This window comes from Heteronotia binoei, chromosome 1 (genome assembly GCF_032191835.1).
Source record: "Heteronotia binoei isolate CCM8104 ecotype False Entrance Well chromosome 1, APGP_CSIRO_Hbin_v1, whole genome shotgun sequence".
NCBI classification, from domain to species: domain Eukaryota; kingdom Metazoa; phylum Chordata; class Lepidosauria; order Squamata; family Gekkonidae; genus Heteronotia; species Heteronotia binoei.
The window spans coordinates 147,034,987-147,053,907 of NC_083223.1; the positions used below are offsets into that span (position 1 = coordinate 147,034,987).

The 18,921-nt window shown below is 41.6% G+C and overlaps 1 pseudogene; it reads right to left on the reverse strand.

Moving 5' to 3' along the window:
• Positions 1-3,819: 3,819 nt before the first annotated feature.
• On the reverse strand, positions 3,820-15,381 carry LOC132572991 (actin-related protein 2/3 complex subunit 3-like; annotated as a pseudogene).
• Between the last annotated feature and the right edge of the window lie 3,540 nt (positions 15,382-18,921).

Sequence of the window (18,921 nt, forward strand, 5' to 3'; positions counted from 1 at the left end):
GAGAAGACAATAGATTTTGGGGCTTTTCAGTTTAAGAAAAAAAATGATAGAAATATATAGTGATATGCATAGCATTGATGAAATTGATAGAGAACTTTTCCCTCATAATGTTAGTATTAGAGGGTACCCAATATCATTAATAGACAGTTAACACATGTTCCCCAGAGGGTACTTAGATCTGGAACGCAAAACCTTCTATCAATCCCCAGGCCAAGGGAGGCAAGATTGAAAACCACCAGAGAAAGAGCCTTCTCAATCGTCGTCCCTCATTGGTGGAACCAACTGCCAGAGGAGGTTAGAGCCTTGCGGGACCTCGCCCAGTTCTGCAAGGCCTGCAAATCAACATTATTTCGGCTAGCCTTTAACTGAATTGCTGATACAGTAGCATAAAAGGAGACCTAAGAGTACTGAATGCCATCGGAAATTAAATGACATTAGCACCAAATTATTATAATTGTTTAAATTGTTGAATTGTTGAACTGGTGAATTGTTTAAATGTTTAATTAATGTTTGACTAAACTGAACTGTTTTACTGTAATGTATTGCTTTTATTGTTTGTGAGCCGCCTTGAGCCTGCTTCGGTGGGGAGAGTGGGATATAAATCCAATAAATTAAATTGAATTAAATTAAATTAAAAAGCAAAGACAATATGTTTTCACATATTTATTTATTTACATGATTTGTATGATGTCTTTCTGCTCTTACAAGGCCACCAAGGAAGCTAGCAATTTTAAATATACATAATACAACCACATTTTAAGACCATTTAAAATCAACCCACGCAACAGATAGATGAACCTTCCTGGGAGGTGCCATGACTGAGAAGGCCCTTTCAAGTTTCTACTTGCCTAATCTCAAAAGATAGATGCACATGAAGCAGGACCTCCAAAGATGACCATAGCAGGTTCCAGGGGCGTAAGGAGGGGGGGCGGGGGGCGGATCGCCCCAGGTCTGGGGGTCTGGGGGGGCCCCTTGGCAATGCCAAGGGGCCCCTCAGAAGCTGGCTGCCTGGCGTCCCCGCCGCCGCCACTCACGTTGCCTGGAGCGCCACGTTCATGCTGGGGATCATAACGTAGAGTGAACCTTTGCAAGGAGACTGATCGATCTACTCGGCACTCGTGCCGTTCTGTCTAGCTTGAAAGAGAGAATGAGGCAACGTCCCTACTGTCGGAAGCGTCTTTCAGTGCGAGCCCAGGACTCCCGGTCTCGGTCGTGTGGACTCCGCCTCTTGCAATGCTGCGCTGGCTGATAGGAGGGGGGCGTGAGCCGCAAGGATTGGCCAAGGTAAAAGCATTTTCGGTCGTGTTGGTGTGTGCGGCTGCCCTCCCGCGCCGGTTGGCGGGGAGAGAGATCTGCTTTCAGGGTGAAGAAAACGTCGCTTCCGTCAGGAAGAAGCTGAAGTGCCCAGGTTTCTTATTTGCGAGATCTTTGCTGTGGAAGTGCTAGGCAGGCACGGCTTTGACATCGCCTGATGCGCCTCTGGCGGGTTACATTTTGACATAATGATAAATACACGCATAGCAGGAGCGATAGAGATGAACAGCTGTCAAGGGGTGCGTGTGTGTGTTTTTAAGAGGAACTTTGTTTTTAACTTTGAAGCTTCTGTTTCTATAATGAAACTCCAGTCTATAAACTCTATAATGAGACTCCAGTCAGATGAGACGATGTGACATACCAGAATGGCTGTTCCGGAGCATCATTTTTTTTAGGGGCAGGATCTTTCTCTGGAGCCACTGCAAAGCCTGTTCCCAGCTGTGTCAAGTGACCCAAAAGGATACAATGCTGGGTTGATAGTTTTGAAAACATTCGAGGGGCCAGGAAAAACAAAACTTGAGCATACATAGGCTGTCTTTTTGTATAGATCAGTGCAACTAGTACAGTACCCCCCTCAAGACTAAACACTGGATTGGAATGAGTCCAGAAAATCAGCCTTTTCCAAAAGAACCTGGAGCTATCCCACTCCCCACTGGCACTAGTACTTTATCCAAGAAGTTATATATTCAAAAGCTGGCAGTTTTCTAGGTACAGAGAGTTAAGGGGGGGGGGGTTGTTTTTTTATTTTTTGCAGCATGTTGACCATGGCCTATTTCAGAGGCTCAGTAACTACTTCTTTGCTCAAAGAGACCTCAACCAGTTTCTCCCAGCTCAGGCAGGAAGAGCTAGTCACACTTCTCAAAGGACTTATTTAGATTCCCAGGCAACAGCAAATGAAATGTGCCATAACAAAAGTGTTAAGACAATTTTGAGGGCATCTCAGATAAAGATTTTATCTGAATTGGATGTGACAGCACTAAGCAGATGAAATGGTGGTAGAAAACACAATTATTTATCATCACTCCATGGAGCAGACTATAGAATCCAAATCTTTCCTGAACCTTTTTTTACTTGTACTCTGGCCTTCATCTGCACTTTTTTTTTTGATGCTGCTTCTTATTATACTAAAAAGCAAAATGGGCTGCAACTAGAGGGAGAGCTCTTTTTTAAAAAAAGGTAAAGGTAGTCCCCTGTGCAAGCACCATTCGTTTCTGACTCATAGGAACTATGTTAATCAGCAATGGAATAAACTCTTCCAGTACCAGGCAAGGGCAACTAAAATGACTGAGGGGATGGAACAGCTTCCCTATGAAGAAAGGTTAGAGAAGGCAGAGCTCTTTAGCTCGGAGAACAAATGACTGAGGGGTGACATGATAAGGAAAAGGAAAGGTCCCCTGCGCAAGCACCAGTTGTTTCCGACTCTGGGGTGACGTTGCTTTCACGGCAGACTTTTTACGAGGTGATTTTAATGAAGGCATAAATATTATTACAGTTTTTTTTCAAGAGACCAAACCAAACAACAGAGAGACAGCAATATTTCAATATAGGGGATCATATACCAGGAGTGGCCAAACTTACTTCACGTAAGAGCCACACAGAATAAACAGATGTCTGAGAGCCACAAGACATGAACATCAGATGTTTGAGGAGCCACAAGACAGGAAGGAAGGAAGGCAAATCGATGGAGAGAGGGAGGGAGAAGTGGAAAGAAAGCAACTTTCACTTTGGATGAATTCTCCCAAGTCCAAGCTGCCTGCTGGCTTGGCTTGGAGATGTGATTTAAAGAGACAAATGCCTTCTCCAAGCCAGCCAATAGGTCAGTGGGGGCTTTGAGAGCCACACAATATGTGTGAATGAGACACGTGGCTCCTGAGCCGCAGTTAAGCCACCCCTGCCATGGCCATAGAAATCTCTCTCCAGGTCCTTCCCAATGAGGAGCTGTTAACACTGCATGGGCGGAGAGGAAGGAGCGTGTTGAAAACCACGTCAGTATGCCTGTTTTTGTTTTCCTTGTTTTTCTTGTAAGCTTGCTTAATATAGAAGTCCCACAAGTTGAGGGCACAAGGGGAACAGCTGGGCCAGCAGGCTGCTTGTGGCATTTCTCCCTGTCACATGGTGTGGTGGGGTAATCAGGTTATCAATCACATGACCTAGATTGCACCAGCAGTGCCATCTTGGGGGGGGGGGGGTGCCGCCCCCAAAGTGACACCACTTCCAGTTTCCCCCAAAAAAAGTGGTGGCCATTTTGGGGAAGTTACATCACTTCCTGTTTCCAGCAGGGCTCCCTTGCAAGTGGTGGCCATCTTGCGGAAGTGACATCACCGGAAGTGACATCATATCCTGTTTCTGGCGGCGTGCACACACGTAGGGGGGCCCACATAAATCTTGGGCCCCGGGCCCCCGAAGCCCTAGCTACGCCCCTGGCAGGTTCATAAGGGAGCGGGTGATCCTTCAGGTATAGAACATCATTAATGTATAGACTTTATTTTATAAACCAGCTTTTTATTATTATCATCCATCATTAAACTCCAGCTGAACAAGAAGTCTTGCACATGATTCTGGTTCCACGTTTCATGCTGTCAGTGGCTCCACCCCCCAGCCCACATAAAAGCACTTATTCTCTCTCAGTAGAAAACATATATTAAAACAGAGGCAGAGTTGTGTACAACTGGCAGCAAAGTACTTTAACAAAATAGCTCCTCGTGCTCCTATTCACTGTCCAGGGCCCGACAGGCTCTAGTTCATGAATTGCCACTACACAAAACAGATTGGTCACTTACTAGGCTTGTCACTCTGGGGATCAAAGACCTTTTCACAAAGCCTCAGCCCAATTTCTTACTTCACTTGCTGCAGATAAGCTCTCATTACCTCTTCTTCCTGCTTGTTGCTGGGTCTAGCATAGAGTTGAGTGGAAATCTTGGCTTTCCATGGATAGAGAAGTTTATGATTCCAAGGGTGTACATTTCTCTTTTCTCCTTGGCCTTTGGAATCATACTTTTGCAGCTTTTTCAAGCTTTTGAAGCTGTAGAGGGTGATGTAGATCAGAGTTTGGTCAGCCTCATTCTTGATATTATTTTTAAATATAATTTGCTTTAAGGTAATAGATGACTTCATCGATAATGTCTAGGTCTTTGGATTCTCTGAGTGTGGGACCCTTGAACTGACTTTTCAGTCAATCAAATGAACCTTTAATGGCATAATGAACTGGCTTTTAATGAGCAGCAAGGGCCAATCAGTTTGGTGTTAGGATCCATCAACGTTGAATGATAGGTCAGCGTATTGGGAGGCTGCAATCCAACCAATCTGAGGTCAAGATGGAGAACTTCCCCTTCCAGCAAGCAAAGCAACCAATCTTGCAACTGGGCAACCCTCTTCCTGTTTCACCCAAGGCAGGAAGTGAGAGAGAGCATTAATGTATAGACTTAATTATCACAAGGTGTCATATTAACTATTAGCTTAGATAGCTTTGAAATGGGATGAGTAAGATCCAGCAAGGATAGACTCATCAATGTCTTTCATTGTGTCTAAATAAAATGTACATGTTATGAGGAAGTATCTTTGAATATCAGTCACTGGTGGTCAGCCTGGGGTGGAGATTTTGACCTTTATGCCTTGTTTGAAGGCCTTCTGATAGCATCTGGTTGGCCACCATGGGGAAGAAGATGCTGGAGTATGTATGTGGATCTTTGACCTGATGCTGCACAGTTCTTACATTATCATGAATACCATCTCTAAGGCCAGTTGTATTTCCAAGCAACACTAATTTTCTGGATTGATCTCCAGTTTATTAGCCCTCGTGAAACTCATCACCATTTCTGGGTAACTGCAAAAGGAATCTCCTGCCACAAGTGGATGAGATGGAAAGGACAAATAGAGCTATTGATGCCAAATCTTTGCCTTCACTCTTCCAATCGAATCAAGATAATCAGATGAGGTTTTGATAATAAGGAATCTTATTAATCCACATTCATCATCATTAAAATACTGAACACTTCAATTCAGTTCTGAAAAATTGTTTCTTACATGCATTTTATTTATTTATTTATTTATATTTCGATTTATATCCCGCCCTTCCCACCAAAGTGGCTCAGGGCGGCTCACAACATATAAACTTACATAAGTTTAGCTTAAAAACAATTACATAGTAACAGTTAAAACAATAAATTAATAAAACATAGAACATAAAAACCAGCGGTCTGTCAAATGCATTCTAGCTCCATCCAGAAATTCTCAGTGTCAGTTAGTTGTTGTAGGCCAGCCGGAAGAGGACTGTCTTACAGGCCCTGTGGAACTGGCCTAGGTCCCGCAGGGCCCTCACCTCCTCCAGCAGCTGGTTCCACCAGTAAGGCGCCATTACCGAGAAGGCCCGATCCCTGGTGGCATTTAGATGTGTTATCAGGTGGGGAGGTTTCTTCCCCTTGGTTTGGCAGCAAAGGGTCAAAATGTTCCAGACCCAGGATAATGTTGGTCCATTTGATAACCTTGGTAATTATCCAGTGATCCAGTGTTTGTCATTTGATAACCCTAGTAATTTTTATCAGCTCAACTAAAAGCATTTATGCTTGGCATTTATATTATATTATTTGGTTATTTTCTAAAAATAAAAATGAATATTGGGGAATATTCTCCAGATATATGGTCTTAAAATGTCAGCTATTTACAGTTGTTTTCTCTTTGTCATTAATCAATGGAGGCTGTCCTGACAGGGGAGGTCACAACCCCATTAAGGAAAGCTGGAGAGGAGGGGAAAGCAGCCATAGAGAATCAACAGTTTGAAGTCACTGTCCTTCCATGCTCATATACATCAGGTTTATTTCAAGCTGGAGGGATGAAAATGTAGAATATATGGCAGAGTAGTGTAAGGGTTAAAGTGTTGGGCTAGGATCTGGGAAACCCAGGTTAGAATCCCACCCTGCCATGAAAGCTTATTGGGTGACCTTGAGCCAGTCACACACTCTCAACCTAACCTATTTCACAGGGTTGTTTTGAGGATAAAATGGAGAAGGTAATTATATAAGCCACTATGGGTCCCCACTGAGGAGAAAGGTGAGCTATAAACAAACAAACAAAATAGTCAAAAGGATGGCTCACCTCAAGTAGTCCTGTAGTAAGCTGGGGCATAATGACTGCTGCTTACATCTAGTGATTTTGCAATGTTCAATTCAACATGGAATTTAGTTTGTCAGCTGAGGTCAGAAATCAAAACCTTGAATGTTAATCCATAATGAAATTTCAACCTGTGTCTTTCAAAACCTCACATTTAGGTATGTATGTAAGCGTCATCAAGTTGCAACCAATATAAGATAACCTCCAGCAAAAAGCTGCCAAGGCATGTGAGGTGGCTTGCCACTGCTTTCCTCTGCAGAGCCTTCCTTTGTGGTCTCCTAGCCAAATGATGACCCTGCTTAACTTCCCAAGATCCTACAAGATTGAGCTATACCATGGCATCTTGCCTCCCACACTCTAATTTACTTTCTCCATACTTCCTTTCTCTTTGTCTCTTCTAGATAGTAAAAACAAAAAAAGGAGAAAATAAATACTGAGATGAAGCTCATATGTTTCATCTCTTTGAGAGAAAGACCATTTACAATTTAAAGGAAGATAAGAATTCCAGCCTGCCAAATTTTAATATTAGTCACTATGTCCATCTGAGGGTAGACCTTGAAGACTGATCTAAACCCTCAATTAGAGAAATATAAATCCTGTGCAACCTGAAAAATAATGAGAAAATAATAAATGATTCTTCAGGGAACTGGCATGATTAGTTTATACTGATGTGTGCTTGAAAAGGGAATACAAAGCAGATGGAGGTGATCAGACATACATATTGGTTGATATGAAATGCTAGAAATAAGAACAGAACCTTAGGGCTCCAAAACTGTTCCTGTGAGCACAAAAAATAATGCATTCTGGTTGTGACCTCTTCTGAAAGCATAGTCTGAAGGAAGAATCATCTTGAGCGTGATACTGGTCATTGCAAAGCAGTGTGGACTTCAAACATCTTGAAACCATTCTAGCTCTGCTCACCTTTTTCAAAGATTAACTAGCAATCCCAAATGAAGATGTGAATCCCCATTCACATTTGTATTCATGAACTTCTGTAGGGAACAGATAAGCTAAATGACAAGGATTTGTGCCAGCTCTGCATGCCAATCCTCCTTGTTGGATTGGGATCCATGGACACATGGATGAAATAAGTAATAAATTAAAGCCATGATGAAATAAATAATAAATTAAAGCCTGGAACTGACTGTTTTTGCAAGGAAGTCATGTTGTGGTTGGCAAGTATCATCAGTCATGAAAGGGTTAAGATGAAGTTTCTGTATGCTAATAGCAAGTTTAGCATAGAAACAGTTTAGAGTATATTCTTCCCACCAAAAAGGAGGTGGTTTTATTCTTAATGAGGTGACTGTTGGCTAATCAATATATTGGAGAGTGTTCATGCTGTTCTGAAAGTACACAAGGGATGGAGGTTTGATGGAAAACTTCCTTTAAAAATATCTTTTATTGAAGAAAGAATTTATATTTTAACAATACCAACAAAATCATTTATGTTAGGACAAACATAACTTCATTTAGATGCTTATCTTCATCTCTTCTTCATCTTCTTCTTTCTTCTCCCATAAATAAAGCCTATAAGATTCTCAAATTAAATTTAGCTCATTCTAATAGATTTACAATGTATCATCAAATTGGTCTACAAACTAATTATTCTACTAATAATTAGGCTTGGTCCTAAGAGATCACTGGGACCAGGAGGGGAGCAAAACCCCACCTTCCAAGGACCTAATAAATATTGGGAGAACATACCCAGACATCTACCACCATCCCATTGCTTTTGTAGCATCAGAAAAAACCCTTTATATTACCCAAATCCTATTATTAAACAGAGTCCAAACTCTCTTCAAGATCTTTGTGGTCTTCAGGAGTACATGATTGAGTTGTTTTCACCGGTGTGAGAGAACACTTTCCTTTTTCCAGCTCTGTTTTCTCTTGATGCAGATGGAGTAGGAAGAGAAAATTTTAGGGCAGCCAGAATTAATTCAGCAGAGGCAGAGTTGTAGGCAGTGTAAGAAGTTGAGCTGTGTTGAATACACAACTTGCCTGTACAGAATCAGCAATATCTTATTCCTAGGTCCTGTAGTTTTGCAGTCATGTCTTTAAGATCTAATTTTTAAAAATTCGAGAGGAAGATCTGGAAATACCTGAATCTTTGAACCCTGAAAGTCAAGACCACCTCACTCTCTAGCCTCTGCAAAGATCCTCTGCCATGTTCGGAGGTTCTTAAATTCTACCAGTATGTCTCTAGTATATGAAGAAGTAGATTTGTCACATACCTTGCCAAGTTCTCTGCAAAAGGGGAGTAACACCAGCTTCAAGGCTAAAAGTGCCCACTAGCCAATTCACCATAAATATATTCAAGTCTCTTCTAGCTTCAACATTTGGTTTCACCCCCTGAATTTTAGATGTAATTCATGACAATGATAGTCCAAAGACAAAATCCATTTCCATGCCCAAGCATTTACAATTCTCACAGGTAATTGACTCTCAAGCTCAGTAACTTTCTTAAGAGTTGTCTCTACCTTTCGATTTGTCTGTTTGTGAAACTCTTCTAACTTGTCCATTTATTGAAACGCTGGTTTCAACATTTCTGTGATATCATTTCTCAATTCTTGATACTGTTTATTTAATGCCTGCATTAAAAAGTTTGCAGAAAGCAGGCTGTCTTCAACCATCAGCTCACTCCTCCCCAGCATTGCAGATGAGGTAGTTGGACTGTCTATAGCTGGGAAGAACTCAGTTAAACACAAAGCACTTCTTTCTTCTGTTTCCCCTTCTTACCTCCTTTAGGAGCTATCTTTCAAAACAAAGATTTTTGCAGCACAAAGGGTAAAATTATTCAAATTTATAGCGGGTGAGTGGCAAGTGCTGAGTAATTGCTGCTGACTCAGAAACTGGTCACAGCCACTCCTGATGGAACACTTCCATTCCATCCTTCTTAGGGTCAAGGGAAACAAAGAAACAAAATGGAGTAGATCAGAACTAGAAAGATGAGAATTAGACTGTTGTTTTCTTTCCATGTAACACTTTCTCTAACTTGAAGTAATTATTTCATAGAAGTTAAACACACATGTGTCTGTGCTACATTATTCCACTGTACTTTGTTTACTCTGCTAAATAGCCAACATGTAAGGTTATGGGCCCAGAAACTCTAAGAAGCAGCTAAGTGTGTTTTAGTTTACAGGCAACAGGGATTAGAATGTTTTTAAGAGGAATCAACCTTTTTTATGGATTCATTTTTTTCAAAACCTATTAGACTTGCAAGCAGAAGGATTTTTCCCTAGAGCCCACTTTGAAGTGAGATAGCAGGAAGAGATCCCTTTTGTTTGATTTATGCGAGGAGAGGTAAATTTGTGCATCAGCAGGGAACGAAGAATTTAAACTGCCCACCTGCAAGAGTGACAATGTCTGTTGATCACAGAAGCAACACAGCTCACCAGCCTGTGAGTGAAAATATGTCCTCCTTCCTTCAAGCTCCAAAGTTAAATGACCAGAACTACCTAATGTGGAAATCAAGAGTTCTCTGTACACTAAAGATTCAGAAAGTATTGCATGCTATTAAAGAGGACTCCCCTCAGAATGCAAGAGAAAAGGGGAAATTACAGGAAACTAATGTAAAAGCATGCTTTGTAATACCTCCATAGGTGATAAGGAGAGCCCTTTAATGCGTAGCAGTAAAACTGCTAAAGAACATTGGTTAAAGCTGGAGAATAAATACATCCAAAAGATCAAATTATCATGCACAGCTCTTGAGATGGAAATTGTATAATTTTAAGCTGCATGAGGGGGGATGTTTCTGCACATTTGGAGCAAGTAACAGAACTCCAGGCTGCAGGAGCAAAGCTCACACCAGGAGAAATAAATGCTCTGATTCTGAACAGTTTTCCAAGCTCCTATTCTAGTCATAGAGACACAAGATCAAATAGATGTTGAGTATATTTTAAATTACCTAAAAAATGAGGGTATATAGAGATAGGTTACAGAGACAACAGAAGCCATTTTGTTTTAAGACTGAAGTGTGGAAATGAAGGTGTTGGATACTATAACTGCCAGCAGAAGGGGTACATTGCAAAATTCAGTAGAATGAAGAAAAGCATGGAGCAGCACAATGATGAGAAGGCACATGTTCCCATATACAGTGCTGCTCCAAGAAGGATGAGAGATAAAAGTAAATGAGAAAGGAAGCCTCCTCAGCAGTTCACATATGTTATATCCAATAAAGATCCAAATGTGAAGAATGTTTGGCTATTAGATTCTGGATCTTTTTCTCATGTTTGCCATGATAAAAATTGTTTTGTGGAACTGAATGAAGAGAGTGGGCATGATTTGGTTCAGGAAAATTTCCATTGTCTATAGAAGGAACTGAGACAGTTAAACTAGGAGTCTTAAGTGCTGCAGGGGGCATTCTTCTAAAGCAGGGGTGGTCAACGGTAGCTCTCCAGATGTTTTTTGCCTACACCTCCCATCAGCCCTAGCCATTGGCCATGTTGGCTGGGGCTGATGGGAGTTGTAGGCAAAAAACATTTGGAAAGCTACCGTTGGCCATCCCTGTTCTAAAGGACTGTGTTTTTGCTCCACAAGCTGATCAGAATTTATTGTCTGTTGAAAGGATTGTAAACAAGGGAAACCTGATCAAAGAGGATGTGTGTATCATTTTTCATCCTGAATTTGATGCTGAAATACTGGGAGAAAAGATGAAACATGTTGATGAACCAGTATATCATAAAGACAAAATAAATGCTCCCATTCTAATTGTATCCTAGCATGGCACAAGAGACTGGACACAGAAATCTTCAGTCTGTGCAGCAGCTGTGGTAGGAGTGTAATATTGAAATGACTGAATGTAGCCCTGACCTGGATAGCACAAGCAAGCCCTATCTCAGATGTCAGAAGCTAAGCAGGGTTGACTGTGGTTAGTACTTGGATGGGAGACTGTCCTTGAAATACCCAGCCAGGAGGACAGAGGCAGGATTTCAGCCACTTCTCTGAATAACCTCCAGGCCCCCAGTAGGGGTCAATCAGCACAGATTGACAAGACTTCCAGGTGCAGTTAAACACATACACATACCTAAAATACACAAATATTCAAAGAAAAAAGAAATGACTGAATATGATCACATGTAAGTTTACTGTGAAATCTGCTTGAAGGCTAAGGGAACTGCTCCAAGTTGCAAACAGCAGCAGGGTGTACGCAAGAGACTGCTACAGAAAGTCTACTCAGATTTAGTTGCTGAGAACATGAACAAAGGTAAAAGTGAAACAGATGGGAGATAATTGAGAGGACTGAGAATGAAAGTTTCCACTTGGACCCAAACCACAAAATTATGGATCTTGCCAGGTCTCTAAGAATGAAAGAAGCTAAAGGAGTAGTACTCCACTTGAATGGGCTTAAGTCAACCTTGGGGATAGAATGTTTTTCAAGTTGCCAAATCAACAACTGAGGCTAGATATGTATCTACTTCAAATTCATGCAATGAACTTGAGTGGATCATCTGTCTACTGAAATACTTTGATGTAGATGAGCCTAAACCAATAATCTTGTTTGAAGACAATCAGGCATGGATTTGGTGAGAGAGATGTAGCAACAAGGGCTGATTGAACTCAAATACAGGAGATGATTACTGACATACTCATCAAGCCACTTTCAAGAGGAATGTTTGAATACCTGCACAATAAACTGAACCTTCATGACTTCAGTATATGACACATGAGAAGGGGTGTTTGGTTTTTCAAGTAATTTCCCTTCGGTCATGAAAAGGCTAAGCTGAAGTTTCTGTAAGCTAATAACAGCAAGTTTAGCATAGAATCAATTAGGTGTAGACTAGATTCTTCCCACCAAAAAGGGGGAAGCTTTATTCTTTATGGGACCCTAAGATTGACTATTGGCTAATCAATATATTGGAGATAATTCATGCTATTCTGCAAGTACACAAGAGGCTGAGCTTGGGGGGGGGGGACATCCATTCCTTCCTTCTTAGGGTCAGAGGGATGAGTTAGTTACACTGTTGTGGTTTTCTTTCCATAAATCCTTTCCTTAATTTGAAGTAATTTTTTCTTAGAAGTTAAACATATATGTGTCTGTGCTGCATTATTGTACTGCATTTCATTTATTCTGCTAAATATGCAACAGGAAAACTATACTGCATTCAGAGATCACCATTAGGCCAAATGCAGCATCCTTCCCCATAAAGGACTTTGAACAGATTAACATAATGCATTAACACAACCTCTGTAAAACCACTTTGAAGCATCACATCAAAAGCTTGACTAATGCAAATTTCCAAGCAATGGAATGACAGGATACTTTGTCTGCAAGATCCACTTATTAACATCTCCAAATAACTGATTGACATGATACATTGTGTAGAATCCCTCATGCGGTCTCAGCCTTCTCTGTGTAGGGTGTTTTGCAGCATCTAAGCAGCTCTGTGGTAGGCGAGTAATGAATTACCTGAAGTAAAAAGACCTCAGGGAGCCATGAACACAGGAATTGACAAGAGTTGTGAACCAGCTGCTGCATAGTATCTATCTCTAACTGAAGATCACAGATGGCCCTAATGATCGCTGATGCTCCAAAAGACCATATGAATGGAACTTGCACAGGAGAGGTCTAGATTTCCTGAGTCACTTGCCCATAAGCCAAGGAAAGATGGGTTAAGATGTTCGCTCTCTGCCAACTCCTCTCCATCTGTTCCTGTGCACATCTACTGGTGCAAAAAGAGCTTCTGCCATCAGATGTGCAAGCCATTGGCAGCATTACTCCCTGCTGACATGTGAAGTTACCTGATCCTTTTGTGCTGCCAAGAAGAAGCAGGAGAAATTATGACATCTCCCAGTTTGTTACATCAAAAATACTGCTTGCTTTGGTGAACTCTGGAAAATGCTGAACACAGCAAGTTGTAGGATAATCATATTAACTACCTATTTGTAGTCAAAACCCACATTAAAAAATTATATTTTGGAGAATCAACTTCCATTTCAGTGGACTGGATCAGTCTCCCATATTTAAGACACATACTTCAGCACAGTTAATTTTGATCAAGCTAGCTACTTATATTTGTTTATAATTCAGATTTAGAGACAGCCTTCCCCTGAGTACACAGGGCTCAGAGTAGTGAACAGCAATAAAAAAAACATTCATAAAACAATAAAACAATTCCAGCAGTTAGGTAATATATAATTAAACATTCTCAGATGGTGCTAAAACATCAAAAATTCAAATTGTCTTGCAGGGGAGGTAGATCCAAGCAGAGTGAGGTAGAGAGAGCGCCAGGTAAGATGGTACCCATTGCTGTTCTTGACCAAAAGCCTGGTGAAGCATCTCATTTAGGATGCATGAGGGGGAGAGGAAATAAATTTGACGGTAGCATTTTGCTTTAAGCTATTTTTTTCAGTCGCTAAAGTATGCACTCTGTGGTAGGGATGTTAGTATAATATCTTCCCTCCATTGTGTGGGGAGGGATAAGGCTCAGTGGTAGAGCATCTGCTTCGCATGCAGAATGTACCAGGTTCAAACCCTGGCATCTCTGGATCAAAAGCATAAATAGTAGGTGATGTGATCTAGAAGTACTCCCCTCAAAGCAGACTGTACTAACCTTGATAGACCTATGGTCTGACTCAGTGTAAAGGCAACTTAATTTGCTCATCTGTGATTAGTACTTGCCACAACAGTTGGTGAGCTCACATGTTACAGGAATCTAGAGCGTGCAGCCTGCAGCGTAGCTGCTATTCTGCTTTCGCTCCGTTTGCCTCCCTGGGAGGAGGAGGTGGAGTTCGCCCGTTTGGGCGTGCAATTTTGGGGGCAGAGCATAGCCGTGTTAATGGCTAGCTCCACGTTCCCTCTGGAGCACTTCATCGGTGATCAGCCCTCCCGCCCACCCTGTATGTCATGTAGGCTTTGCTGGTTGCCTCATTTGAGGAGCCGGGTAGGAATTTTTTATGCTCCGGCTGTTTGGCTGTTGCTGGGGTGTGTTATTTGCCTACCCTGCATAGCATTACAGTGGATTGTGGAATTGGCTTAGGGATGATGCCTTTAAATAGGTGGTCACTTTAGTTGGCAGGTTTTTGGGGTTTAGGACACTATGCGGCTAGGGGAGGACTGCGAAGCATCCCCCTTTTGGGGAATTTGGGGTCTGGCATGATCAACCTTGGGTTTGGAGACCCGGGTTTGGAGAATGCAGACTGTCCAGGAGGCTCGGCTAGCGGGTGCCTTTCCAGCAAGATGTGCATCTGGGTTTGGGCCCTCTGGTGCAGGTCTCCCTGCTGGGCCTGCCTGGAGGGAGCTGAGTCGATCAGCTCCGGCTGGGGGGCTGGGTCTCTCGCCCGTTAATGGCAGGGGAGCGGTTGTGGTGACCCCTAGCCCTGGCCAGGCCGCTGGTGGGGTGCCCTTGCTGTTTATTCTGTTAAGTTAATAAAGTGGCCCAATTTTATTCCAATGTATTGTGTCCGACTCTTTATTCTGACCTTGGGGGGCAATATACAGCGTTATATAACAATACAGTCCTGTTACTTTACCTTTCATTTTCTGTTTACCACCTTTAACTGTAACTGACTCCCAAAATGAAGTTCATTTTTGGTTCTCAGATTCAGAGTACAGCTTTCTTCAAATAAAACAAATGATCAAGATTTTGGTTCATCTAACTCTACCCTGAAAACTTATACAGACACTTCATTTTTCAGGACTGGATCCTATATATGATGAAATCAAGATGGATTGCAGCAAAGAAAGGCTATTTATCCTGACAAAAGATTCTGAGGTATCATAGCCATAAGAAACTGTGACCATTTATATCTTCATTGTAGGCAATGTTAACTAAAGACTGACATCAGGTACTCTTGGATCTGAAAGAAACACATTTGTCCATTGCTTTTTAAAATAATATCCATACAAGTGTCATTCTGCTCTGTAAGAACATCAGCATTGCTGAAATGAATACCATTTAATTTGGGGACTGAGAATTCAGCAGTTTTCTTTGCAGCTGCTTTTGAACCTATAATCTTTGCCATGCCACTTACATAAGAATTCATCTAGGTTTGTGATTGCAAGGAGAATAGAATCAGCGGAGTGTGAGAAGAGCAAGAATGGGGAAATCATGAGGAATGAACCACATCTTCAAGGCTTGTCAAGAAACATAAAAAATGAGTGAACTGGTTATTTTTCAGGTGATGAGAAAATCTATCAGTGTTTCAAGGTGACATGACCATCCCCAAGTGCACGGCAGTCAGCAGTCAAGAGTCAAGGTCACAGGGGACAGGATCTGGCTTGCAAGTTGGATCTGGATAACCCTTTGCCTTTGACCACTGACTAAAGTCTCATTCAGAGGAAGTGTCATAAAACATTGTCATACAGCTGTTAATCTTAAATCACATGCTTTTGATGGCCATGATCAAGTTCTTATTTATATCACAAACTCTCTATTACATAAGCTGCCTGGACCTTTTAACAATTGCATCAGAAAAGAGGCATTCATAACCTGAACTATAGCTGTAGCATTGTGAGGCTATATTCTCTGCCTCCAACTGGCAAGGTCAGTCACTGGCAATCCTAACCATTACAAATGGCACTTGATAGCTAATTTCATCCTACAATTGGCTAATAGCATAATGTGCATTAAAACTTTTTTTTTTTTACTATAGAGCGGTTTGTGCTTGGGCCTGGGACATCTTGATGGAATGGTGTGGATCTCAGTAATGGGATCTGCGTGGCCCAGAAATTCTTCAGGGTTGAAATCCATCACTTTCTAGCCTCCCATAAGGTCAGAACCAAGGAAATGTGATGTGATGAAATTAATGGAACTTTTAAAAGATGAGAAACAACTTCAAACACATTACCAGAAAGTTCTATAATGGTCCATGTTACAAGATTGGAAAGGAATTAGACAGATTCATGAAAAGTGTTGCTATCTGAGCAACTTCACGCATATGGGAGCTTGTGAAGCTTCCTTAAATGGAATCAAACCACTTAACTCAGGACAGTCTATTCTATTCTGAGTCTTTCCCAACACTTACTGTTTAAGATCCTTTAACAGAAGTTGCTGGGGGCTGAGCACAGGAGCTTCTATGCACAGAGCATGTATTCTACCACTGACCCATGGCCCTTCCATCCAACTTGACCATATCTTAGCTACTCCTTGTGATGCACTGAAAAATGTTCTGACTAGACAGTTCTCTGTGCAGTCTAGAGTATCATTTGTACAGGGCTTGCTGTGTGAATTTGCATAGCTGCATACTGCATCTCCAAATTAGTCATAGCCACTGCCAGAAAAACATAGCACTACCAGGGAGACATGAGTGGGTTCTCTCATGCTGTAAGCCAAATAAAAACATGCTATCCCACTGTGTAGATAGATGCCTGAACACTTAGGTGAATAACATTTTAATCATCCCTCAGTGGGAGGCATGCATGTTTTTAACTCAAAGTGCCCCTAAGCCCTCGATTGCTGGAAACTGAGAATGAACAACCACAGAGGAACAGAATAATCCATTAATACTCTATGCTGTTAATACATGATTAACCAGGAAAAAATTGCTCCCATGGTAGTTTTTCTTGTGGTTTCCTTCCTTTTCACTTTACTTCTACTCCTGTGTCTCTTGCCCGCTTCATGTCACCACCAGTAGCAGTAGAACTTACATATAAAGCTAGATATAATGAGTACAGCATGGATGGATGCCCCAGAGGGTCCCCCCCCCCATAAAGATGGGTATGCTTTTTTCAAATTATAAACTGCAAATCAGTTGGCTTAGCCTGGAGTCACTCTGTTTAGGATTGCACTATAGAAGATGAGTATACTCCTTTTTTATTATAAACTGTGCAAATCAATGGGCTTAGCCTGGAGTCACTCTTTTTAGGATTGTGCTATAGATCTTTGCAACCAGAGGGAGAGAGTTGTTCATTCTTGAGGTTCTGTCATGCTTTAGCATGACTAAGAAAAAGAACACAGGATAGGACTGTAAAGAAGGGAACAGACATGGATCTTAATGGCCAGTCTCACCAGGGTCATGTGGTAAATTTACACACAAACATCACACATATCACAACAGTATCCAAGAGCACCTTTTTACAAGCCCCCTATAAAATTGAATGGCTGCCATTTACTCCCCTGGAGGCAAGGAAACCAGTGCAACTGGGAAGACTCATACAAGGAGAGCAAACACACCCTCCAGTGCATGGCCTTTTTCTCAAGGACTTTGTGTGAGCTGTACCTTTGAACATAAGAACATAAGAGAAGCGATGTTGGATCAGGCCAATGGCCCATCCAGTCCAACACTCTGTGTCACACAGTGGCCAAATATATATACAAGAACTCGTCGGCATTCGATGAAATTGCTGAGCAGACAGGTTAAAACGGATAAAAGGAAGTACTTCTTCACCCAAAGGGTGATTAACATGTGGAATTCACTGCCACAGGAGGTGGTAGCGGCCACAAGCATAGCCACCTTCAAGAGGGGTTTAGATAAAAATATAATAATAATAATAATAATAATAATAATAATAATAATAATAATAATAATAATAATAATAAATTTATTTTTATATCCCGCCCTCCCCCGCCAAAGGTAGTGTGTGTGTGTGTATAAAAATTTGCCACTGTGTGACACAGAGTGTTGGACTGGATGGGCCATTGGCCTGATCTAACATGGCTTCTCTTATGTTCTTATATATATAAACACACAAACATATATACACACTGTGGCTAATAACCACTGGTGGACCTCTGCTCCATATTTTTATCTAACCCCCTCTTGAAGCTGGCTATGCTTGTAGCTGCCGCCACCTCCTGTGGCAGTGAATGCCACATGTTAATCACCCTTTGGGTGAAGAAGTACTTCCTTTTATCTGTTTTAACCTGACTGCTAGCAATTTCATCAAATGCCTATGAGTTCTTGTATTGTGAGAAAGAGGAAAAGTACTTCTTTCTCTACTTTTTCCATCCCATGCATTACCTTGTAAACCTCTATCATGTCACCCTGCAGTCGACATTCCTCCAAGCTAAAGAGCCCCAAGCGTTTTAACCTTTCTTCATAGGGAAAGTGTTCCAACCGTTTAATCATTCTAGTTGCCCTTTTCTGGACTTTTTCCAATGCTATAATATCCTTTTTGAGGTGTGATGACCAGAATTGCACACAATATTCCAAATAAGACCGCACCATCGATTTATACAGGGGAATTATGATACTGGCTGATTTGTTTTCAATTCCCTTCCTAATAATTCCCAGCATGGCGTTGGCCTTTTTTTATTGCAATCGCACACTGTCTTGACATTTTCAGCGAGTTATCTACCACAACCTCAAGATCTCTCTCTTGGTCAGTCTCTGCCAGTTCACACCCGATCAACTTGTATTTGTAGCTGGGATTCTTGGCCCCAATGTGCATTACTTTGCACTTGGCCACATTGAACCTCATCTGTCACGTTGACGCCCACTCACCCAGCCTCAACAGATCCCTTTGGAGTTCCTCACAATCCTCTCTGGTTCTCACCACCCTGAACAATTTAGTGTCATCTGCAAACTTGGGCACTTCACTGCTCACTCCCAACTCCAGATCAT